The sequence below is a fragment of the Pinus tabuliformis genome, chromosome 4_1 (genome assembly GCF_031772625.1).
Source record: "Pinus tabuliformis cultivar Carrire ecotype Pingquan chromosome 4_1, CPIR1, whole genome shotgun sequence".
NCBI classification, from domain to species: Eukaryota; Viridiplantae; Streptophyta; class Pinopsida; order Pinales; family Pinaceae; genus Pinus; species Pinus tabuliformis.
Window position 1 is genome coordinate 866,595,649 of NC_142303.1, and position 11,422 is coordinate 866,607,070.

The 11,422-nt window shown below is 33.8% G+C and overlaps 1 pseudogene; it reads right to left on the reverse strand.

Moving 5' to 3' along the window:
- Positions 1–295: 295 nt before the first annotated feature.
- On the reverse strand, positions 296–7,462 carry LOC149178944 (uncharacterized; annotated as a pseudogene).
- Positions 7,463–11,422: the final 3,960 nt, after the last annotated feature.

The window sequence follows — 11,422 nt, forward strand, 5'->3', positions numbered from 1 at the left end:
AAAGATCATATACCCGGAAAACAAAAGTCCTGTATACTGCATCCTGATTTCTGCAAGATCATGAAAATAAACAACTAATTTGGCTGTAATTGTATTTGTAGATTTTGATAGCATAAAAGGATTCAGTAACAAACAACTTACTGCAGCTGAATTCTGCCAATTGTGACATACAATTTTCTCAATCAAAGAAACAAGAATATTTTTAGAAATGAGGGCCAAGGTCGCTATTAAATTCACACTCTACATAACAGATAGGTAGAGCCAATGTCTTTAAATGAGATTTTTTTAGAGTTTATCAAAACTTAATACAGAAACCATCACTTGAGTGAACAACATTGAACTCATCAATGTTTTCCAAGTCAGAATCTGCTTCTCCTTCCATTTCGCCCAATCCTCTAAAAAAATGTTTTCTTCCCTCAGAGGTGAGGGAACTCTCAATTCATGGGTAAGGACAGGATAAGGATCCTCAACAAAGTACTTATTCTCAAGTACCTCTTTAGCATTTAGCCTAGCTGCAGGGTCATAGCAAACAAGTCTTTCCAAAATAGCAAACACGTTGTCTAAGCAATTGGGGACATGGTTCTTCAGACCAACGGAGCTTCCTGGTACAAAGTTTCCTATAATCAGGAAGATTGGAGCATCCAGGCCAATTTTCTTTTGTTGGACTCCCAAGAACTTTAACCAGCCTGCTAAGTTGATCAATGTCTGAAGTCCCAGAAAGGAGAGGTTCTAAAATCAAGAGCTCCCCCAGAATGAAACCTAACGACCACAAATCAATTTCTTTTCCATAGATCATTGCTCCGTAGAGCAACTCCGGAGCTCTGAACCATCGAGTTCCAACACTAGATGCGAATCCCTGCATCACCATATCACCTTCATTTTTCCAGCTCAAATCCAAATTTGCAGTTTCTGCCATATCATCAAAATTTGTTTCAACAGTAGTGGATGAATCCTCCTCCCCTTCATTCCGCACTCCCTTAACGCTATCATCTTCCTCCATCAACCTTTCTCAAGCGGCATCAGCAACGATATTCTCTTGAGGAAGCTCATACTCTACTTCATAGATCGCTTTAGGCTCTTCAAGTATCCTTGCATGCAAGTATTGATTTTCGATTTCAGAGATCACAAAGTTATTGAATGTTCAGGCAACCTACTGACGAAGAATCACTAAACCTTAAGCACTATTCAGTTTCAATTTGGGCAACTATTAACCTTGCACTTCTATGCAACATTTGCTCGAATAGTTATAATAAAAGGCATAATCAATTGATTTATCTAGTTTCCAAAGCGCTTTGAATCAGTCACAATTTTCAAGATTTTAGATTGAACTTTTCACGTGTGAGATTTGTTAACATTGTGAACTACTACGAAGATGCAGTTAATCATAAACAGGCTTTTAGCATATTTTAAAATATTAAAACTTGGAATCATTTATGTTTTAAGAAGACTCTGGTAATGTCAAATACTCAATTATTGGCATGACAGACTGGCAACAAGATGCATTCTACAATATTCTCTACAGCTAGTTTTTCTTTCAGTACATCACATGGAAAAGCAAGGATTTAATCCTTCGTAGCTGAGACAAAGATATACAAGGCCATAACATAAAAAGGCCTCCTTTGGACTTCTCTTACCTCAGTATAAATAACATACCAAATCCTAAAAGGAAGGAAACACCATTCTATATTAAATGCCTAGAACCCAAAAAACACATAAGAAATAGATTAATGCTTTTACTAAGGCTGAACCGAGTATAAACTAAATATGTTAACAGGAAAAAGATTATTTAAAAAAAAACCAGATTGAAAAATTGAAAATTAAAAAATGCCAAAATATAAGCAGGCATTACCCATGCATAGCCACAATTCAAATTTGCAACACAATTATCCAATTTTAATAAAAATTTGTAAACATAGATTTTCCACATTCAAGGAGCAGCAACTCAGATACAGTTTATCATGCTTTGTTCTAAATCCAATGATAAGTCTGTGTTTACAAAACATAACCTACTGCAAGGATTCTAAGCTAGAAATGCCTATCTACCTTTCAACGAGCATTGTTGACCCCTCCTGAAAGATTTCTTGGACAATGTCTATATTTTGCTGCTTTTCAACTGACTTAGACGATGAATCAGTGGATTTCATTCTGAAAAAATTCTTAAATTTGCCTTCCTTCTTAACTGGAGCTGGTGGTGCAGATTTCTCAGGTGGGATCAAATCCACTACAATGCATGTAGTGTTGTCCCTAATTCCTCTTATCCTCAAAGCCTCCTACTGCTAAATTGGTTAGGCTAGGATAGAAAATAAACTTAAAGATGGTGACATTGATCGCTTATCCTTGGCAACAGTATTTGTACCTTAACAATTTGTTTTGCAGCAAGTTCTGCTGGCAAGCCTCGGCAGCAATTTGCAGCCTTCTAAGAGCTCTATGCATCCCAAACACCATCAGTTGCCTTCCTCAAGCATTCGATAGCTATTGAAACAAAAAATTATGAGTCTAAATCAAACAAACACATTGTGACCAGGTATTTTTTTCCTCCAGTAAATGGATAAAATCGGTACAAATCAAGAACTTGAAACAATACACTGGCTGAACAAAGACTGGTTTCCACAATCAACCGACCAAAGGAATACAGACACCTGTATAGCACAAAGGGTCATGGTTTGTTCTACATATCTTACTCTTCAAGATTGGCCTCAAGTTTGTGATCAACAGTTAAAAGAGTAACCAACCCTCCAGGTGATTCAAGCATGGAGTTAAGTTTGATCCCTGAGCTTTTCTACAATCCTCAACTGTAGAAATATTGAAATTTTTAAGAAGACTCTGGCAATTTCAAATACTCAATTATGAGCATGACAGACTTGCAACAAGATGCATTCTACAATATTCTCTACAGCTAGTCTTTATTTCAGTACATCACATGGAAAAGCAAGGATTTAATCCTTCGTAACTGAGACAAAGATATACAAGGCCGTAACAGAAAAAGGCCTCCTTTGGACTTCTCTTACCTCAGTATAAATAATATACCAAATCCTAGAAGGAAGGAAACACCATTCTATATTAAATGCCTAGAACCCAAAAAACACATAAGAAATAGATTAAAGATTTTACTAAGGCTGAACCGAGTATAAACTAAATCTGTTAACAGGAAAAAGATTATTTAAAAAAAAAACAGATTGAAAATTGAAAAGTAAAAAATGCACAATGAACTCGCCCACATCCATATCCCCAATAGACCTAGATAGATAGAGACCTCCCGGCCAGCATCTCAATGGTCCAATCTACAAGTACAAAGAAAATGTTCCAAATTACAGCCATTGAAAAATTTGTTGATAATTATGGTAAGAGAACAATTCAGTTTAGAAAATGGCTTTGAGAGCAAGCATGGCCATTAAACATAAGATAGATAAAATATAAGATATTTTATGTCAAGCCTAATGGAGGCCTTGTAGATAAAATTTAAGCACAGTAAATTTTAAATTATTAGTACTTTTACAGAAGAAACTGCAAGTGTAAGTCTAGTGATAGGCCATTTGTAGCAGAATGGTACACCATATGTAAATAAATTTGATGCTTATAAACTCATCAAAGCTAAAACGAACACATATGACGCACTTTAGCGAAGATAAAAACATCTGATTGTGACCAGCAATCATAAATTTGCACAAAAGAAGCACGGTCAAGTTTTACAAGCCTTTATTGTAGTATGTAAATTTACTTCTTTATGTCTATATAACCCACAAAAGATTGTGTAGATTCCTACCTCGGCTCCACCAACAGTATTCAATCTACCAATCTCACCACCACTGACCATTATGTGCTCTCTCCTACAGTATCATATATCAATACAAATCAAGAGCTTGAAACAATAAACTGGCTAAACAAAGATTGGTTTCCACAATCAACTGACCAAAGGAATACAGACACTCGTATAGCACAAAGGGTCATGGTTTGTTCTGCATCATGGCAAGAATCTTACTCTTCAAGATTGGCCTCAAGCCTGTGATCAGCAGTTAAAAGAGCAACCAACCCTCCAGGCGATTCAAGCATGGAGTTAAGTTTGATCCCTGAGCTTTGCTACAATCCTAAACTGTACAAATATTGAAATTTTTAAGAAGACTCTGGCAATGTCAAATACTCAATTATTAGCATGACAGACTTGCAACAAGATGCATTCTACAATATTCTCTACAACTAGTTTTTATTTCAGTACATCACATGGAAAAGCAAGGATTTAATCCTTCATAGCTGAGACAAAGATATACAAGGCCATAACAGAAAAAGGCCTCCTTTGGACTTCTCTTACCTCAGTATAAATAATATACCAAATCCTAAAAGGAAGGAAACACCATTCTATATTAAATGCCTAGAACCAAAAAAACACATAAGAAATAGATTAATGCTTTTACTAAGGCTAAACCGTGTATAAACTAAATTTGTTAATAGGAAAAAGATTATTTAAAAAAAAAACTAGATTGAAAATTGAAAATTCAAAAATGCCAAAATATAAGCAGGCATTACCCATGCATAGCGACAATTCAAATTTGCAACACAATTATCCAATTTTAGTAAAAATTTGTAAAGCATGTTGTAGAGGCAACAATGTCTAGTAATCTTCTAATGTGTGCAACTGCATGCTCTTCAGTGTAGTCCTCTGCAAAGGAAAAATAAATGAAAATCATATATAGAGTATTATGAAAACTTTTAGTATAAGCAATGCATATTCTTCTTTGCATATATATTTGAAGCACGTATGCAAGTAGAAATTCAGTTTAGATCACTTCAAGAAACAAGAGAACAATTTTCTAATATTATGATTTAACATTATTTCTAACCCCTTTTCAAGATAAAAACATTTATATTTTAAAGAAAGGCAAGACAAAATTTCTAGCTATCTCCCCTGACTTGTTCAGATGGGGGAGCAGAGTTATTGGTTACCTTCTACAATAGTAAGGGCACAGGGCTTCAAGGTTGCAACATCTGATGAATCCCTCAACCTGTTGCCACGAACCTGGTATAATTCAAGTTTTTACCAAGTCATGGATACTTCAAGAAAACTAAGATGGCCAATGTTGCCATGGTCACACTTAAGCTTTACAAACTAATAATAGAACTAGTTTCACTGTACATGGCTATTTCTATCTTGACATGAACAACTATGTTGTTAATGCAAGTAGGGTCATACCACATGATATCTTGAACAAAACCAGTCAATTGCAATCCACCAGCCTGTCAAACAATCCCATTATTCAATGAGCTTCTGAACTATTGATTTTCTTACCTCATGGGATAAAGAATAGTTGGTCAGACTTCTGACTTATTTTAAGTTTGATACATTATAGGTGCTAAATGATTTTTCTAACCCTAGCGTCGCTTCTGATCCTAAAACAATTCTACAATGTTCTGATTTTTATTGAGAGCTAGATTGTTATCAACTAACCTTGGTGGCATTTCATATTATAGTGATTTTTCATTTGCTATTATTCCAAATAGTCTGCAGGCTTATTCAGAAGTATCCCACTAGCTTGGTAATTGCTCAAGTCCCTGAAATTGAAGCCATCACCAGTGAGGCTGATTTCTCTAGGCCTTTTAGAATGACAGTGTATGAAACTGTAGACCTTGAAAGTATTTTCTATATTTTCTGAAGGATACAAACACCAGGAATAAGAAAATGAAGGAAATTGAAAGTTGCAGGTTTTTTTTGGCAGAAGCATCATAGATGTGAACGAAGGTTGTTACATCAAAGAACTAAAGAGCGATTATACAAGATCCCCATATCTACATAAGCAAGGAGAGCTAGAATATAGAGTTTGGTTCCAACTTCAAGAAATATAACTTTGAAAGTGAAAATGAGAAGTTTAGGAATAGGAATCAACTTTCTGTGAGGTGTCAAATTATTTGGGATTCTTTGAGTTTGTCAGCAAATCTAAAATAGAATTAATTTTCACTACCTATTTCTAATGTTAGACTCCCTCCGCCCAAGTTGAGGTGTGTCCACAGTTAGTGCAATTGCCTTAAAACCAGCCCTCTCCGCTCTTCTAACAAGTTGTGCAACAACATTCCTATTCTTGTAAACCTGCCAGCAATGACATCTAAATTTTAACACCACTCATACATCCACATTTAGTAAACCCAACGCAATATAATTGATCTTACCATTGGTTTAGGAGGCTATAATACAATTGGATGGATATGAACTCAATTACATCTCAGAAAACATGGGAAGACAATCATATGGGTGGAAATGATAAACTTACATAAAGTTGAAAAAAGCGAATGCCTTGTCCAGTTGAAGCAACCTCTTCAACACTTGATGTAGCCCAGGAAGAAAATGTCTACAACAAATATGTCCAAGCCTCAATTTTTATCAACACAACAAACTATTTCAAAATCCAAAATCATTATAATTTCTTAAATCCTTAATAGCTAGAAGGAAATTAAAACATTCAGAAGATCGATCCCACAAAGAGAAAACCGATGCCCAAACCATTATAGTTCCAGCAGCTCTTGCAGTAGCATACTCTCCCGTAAAAGATGATGGATTCACTTTTAGAAAATATATGCATCAAAATAGGATGTTAATTGTAATACAATAATCTAATGCATACCTTCGGGATGAGCCATATTTTGCATGGAAGTTGGAGCAATCATAATAGGCATTGATATCTTGAATCCCAACACAGTGGTACTCAGATCCACCTTTGTTACATCAACCAATATACGGGGACGGAACCTGATACATACAACATCAACCAAAATCTTTGTAATAATGTCAATTCCCCTGATGCTTGTAATGAAAGAGGTGCCATAATGTTCAAAAGTTTGGCCCAAGACAGGGTGACTAAAATTGAAAATTAGAGCTATTCAATGTTTATCTAATCTGATTGCAGTCATAAAGATGGTGAAAAAATAGATACGGGAGCTGAAGGTACATCTTTTTCAAATGACTATGTATTAGCTGAAGGTACAGTAGCTAAACAGGGGAGATTGTGGAATCCATAAGAAACTCATAATATGCAAGTGATTGAAGGGCTATCTTTGTAAAAAAAATAAAAAACAACCATGCAGAAACGAATTGAATGAGATTTCCTGCAGATATACATGAAATGGAAAAAAGAGAACAAGAGAACCCACCATAATAGGCATTTGCCAAGCTTCCATGTGGAATGTAGTCATAAACCAACAGTTTTTCCTCTATACCCCAATAGAAAGCTCGGAGGCGAACAATGTTGGGATGTTTAACCCTACCGATTGCTTTAGCTTCTGCTTCAAAATCCGTGTACCTTTCCAAACCACCGTCGCCAAGGTTCCTTACTGCAAAAGTCAGCCCATCTTCCAGAACTGCCTTATACAATATAGTATAACCACTGGCACCCAATATATATGCGGACAAACTAAAATGGAAATACATACCCTGATGCCGAGCAACCATTCTGTAACAGATCGCAATTCCTGTAGCCATCCCGCGGCAGACCGAAGTCCAGAAGTGGACCTGTGATAGTCCAAGGCATCTAGTGGTGATAATCCAAGCCCTTTTAAGGTTGACCGAGACATCTTGGAATCATCTCATGGGTCGTGTAGCAGACTGGGTATGTTCTGAGGGTTAGAATATATCATCAACGAAAGTATATCACATGTTGGCTAACTCTGAGGCTATGGGTTAGCTTGCACCAGCTTCACTTCAGTTCATTGATGTTGAGCTGACATCTAAATCCATGAACTTTTACATAACCAGAACGTGAAGCAATGTATTCCGTGTCATTAAATCTCGGCTTCTGATCTTAGAAGAGCAGTGTGCAAGGTGCGCAACCATGCAACAAAAAAACCCAATTATTTAACTTACACTCCACACAAAACAACAAAAAAAATATTACGCTTATATGATATAAACACAGGCAATGGCCGATAGATTCAAATATCTTGAAACCCCACTATCGATTATTGCAGAATCAGAGGTGAAGACATGGGAAGCACAGGTGAAATCACAGAATCTCTAATTGTTAAAGAAGAAGGATGGGGTTCAGAAATTATCCCTGAAAGCAATGGCTATGAATTTCATAAGAAAACCAGGGATTCAGATGAAATAATCAATGGGGATCAGTGCAGGAACACTATGATCCAAAGGATTGTGAACCAAACATTTGCAAGCACGGCCCATTTGGCAAATCTCCTCCCCACTGGGACCGTTCTGCAGACAAACTAAAATGGAAATACATACCTGATGCCGAGCAACCATTCTGTAGCGTCGAGCGAGGGCAAGCGCCGATCTGCTGGGTCGCATCGTATACCGGTCTAATCAATTGGATGGGTAAGATTATTTTCATCATCTAACACTTAAATCAAAGGCTCAGAAATGTACATGTAACCCAAGAGGAAAGTTGATTTCAAAAGGAAACGCCTTACGGCATAAATGTGGGATTATGGGATTTTTGTCTACCAAAATTGAAGTCTGAGACAAATTTCTAACAATAACAATGGCCTTTTTGGTGACATGGGTGACTTTAGATTTTGGGATTTGTTTTTAATAGATTATTTTGCTTTTCCTGTTTTCCCATCAGTCTTTTTTTCTTTTTTCTGTTTAAGATGGTTCAAACTATTGGCCACTTTCCCAGACTTGGGACCTTTTGATTTTGGAATATTTTTTAAATTTGTTATTAATAAAAGATAATTTTCCAATGATTATAGATTTGTTATTATTTTGTTAAATGGGATCAAATCTTTTTTTACTTTATGTTAGTTTGAATATTAGGATATTTCCGCTTAATAGATCCACATTAAAGATAGATTTATGCTAGTTTAATTCTCCCTTTAAATAGGCTACATTCAATGTGAATACCATGGGTCAATACCATTGGTTCTCAATACCATACGTTCAATACTATGTGCCATGTTTATTTTTATTAATAATAATATTAGGGTTAATAATGTTTTTTCCATGATATTAATAATAATTTGGCCCATGGTATTTGGCAAATAGGCTTCACCTAAAACCTCATTTTTGAGTGTTGGTAAATATAAAGTGAATTATGGAGTAAATATAAAAAATATTTTATTTATTTACCATACCTCTAGTTTATTTATATTTTTATTAATTTACCATACCTCTTATATAAATATGGTATTTAGCCCATGCTATTAAAATAGTATTTGGCCCATAGGCTTCACCTAAATAAAACCTCTTTTTTGAATCTTCTTTAACGATAAAGAGATTTATGGACTAAATATAAAAAGAGGTTTTTACGTATTTACCATACCTTTAAAGTATATAAAAAAAATTATTTATTTACCATATTTATTTTTTAGTGTTCATAAATCTCTTTATATTTTAAATTTATATTGTGTTTATACATAATAATAATAATTAGATTGATTTGTGAGTGGACATTAGATTAAAAATATTAAATGTTAAACATTACATGTTAAATGTTTACCTTTACCTTTGCGTTTATATGAGATCTACCCCATACTAAATGATCTACCCTATACTAAATTGTAGAACGCCTCTCGATGCAATTAGTTTCTTTTCTTTTATCTTCAAAACTAAAAATGAAATCTCAAGTAAAGTAATCTTAAAAATATACATAAAACCCTCTTAATCACTCATAGAGAATTAAACTCACACTAAAAGAAGTGTCGGTGGCTACTACTTTCCAATTAATTGGTTGCAATTCTATAATTCACACATAAGAATACAATGCAATTTTAATATTACTGATTATATTTATGTAATTAAAAATAATAATTTTAATATTAATTATAAGATTTTTTTTTAATAAAATATTTAAATTTACTTCTTTTTATCATAAATATTTAAAAATTTGAAAATATAATATTTTTATTTTTATTTTTTTATTAAAAAAATTATTAATTTAAAATTAGATTTATTTCTTTCAAATGAAATAATTATTACCTATCCAAATTCATTTCCAATAATAATACATTAAATAATATTAAATACATTCTTATTATTATAAGCCTCTAAATAAAATAATATAAATTTAATATTTTTTTTAAATAATAAAACTATAAATCATAAAAATGTTATCAATTAAAGAACATGTAAATATAATTATCTATTGAATTGCACATCTAAAAACTACTCATTCTATGAACTTTTAAATAGACTCGCATTAAAAATTGAAAATGTAGAGTAAAAACATCTATTTTATAAATATAAATATTTATTAAAGAAAATATTTAATTGATATTGTTTAATATAAGATTTACTATGTAATTCTGTTATAATGAAAGTCTTGTTGTATAAGGATGGTTGTTTAATATCCTTAAACCTTAAAGAATATAGTGTAACATTAATCACTAATTTAAGAATGAGGTGTTTCATTTTATATATATAGAGAGAGGATATATAGTAAGAGATAAAGTATAATAATACTTAATAATTATTACAATATATTAATATAATTTTAAAAAATAATAATTATTATACATTTAATAATCATTATATGTATATAATTTTATATAATGAAATGTGTGTTTTTTTAATATTATATATATTAATTCAAGATGGGTACTTTTAATTTGGCGAAGGGGAAGGGGACGAGTTGCCACTGCCTCCTTTAGTCAAGTGGTTGGGGATGTGGAAGCAGTGCCCATAGTAAAATGAATGACATACATGGTTATAACACTTCACCTGAGGCGAGTTGTATGTTAGATCTCCGATCACGAGACTATTCACCACAATTGATTTGAATAGTCATTGTCTCACCAGGATTGTCTGGTCCTTGTGTGTGAGGTGAACAAGTTATCATATTTATAAATTTACTCCTCCTCATTTCAGTTTATTTGTATGTTTTTACAGAATATACACTCCTCTAGACTGTAGCTCCTTCCTCAGCTCTAGACAATTAGCATTAGGGGCTCTCGCCGATCCACATCATTGAACTAGAACCAACCCTATCACTTTTATTCATATTTCTCTCGGCGGGTTTAAACCTATTCAAATTTTCCTTCTTTCCCAAAATTATTAGAATGATTTCCGTTCAACTCCCTATTTTTGCTAGCTAAGACCTGTGGTTTCCTTTTCTTAGCCTATTGACTTTGTATGAATGTAATAATGTTGGGTCTCGAGTGCATGACAACAACATGCTAGTCACGACTACCTATTGAAGTTGGACTCTTGCAATATCTTCTAGTTTTAAAGCTTATGATATATGTATGTTTCTTTATTTACTTATTTCCATTGACACCAAAATTGAAACTCTCTCTTCTTTGGCCTACTCATTCAACGTCCTTAGTATCGAGCTCTATTATCTCATAAACCTTTATTGCCCTCTCTTCTCATATCGACAGGTTCATATCTCGCCCCTTCTCCTCAACTAGTGGGTTCTCACCTTTTATAGCCAAACTCCTTAGGAGGCTCTCCAACTATTCATTTACATTTGCATGCCTCCTTTGTATTCTC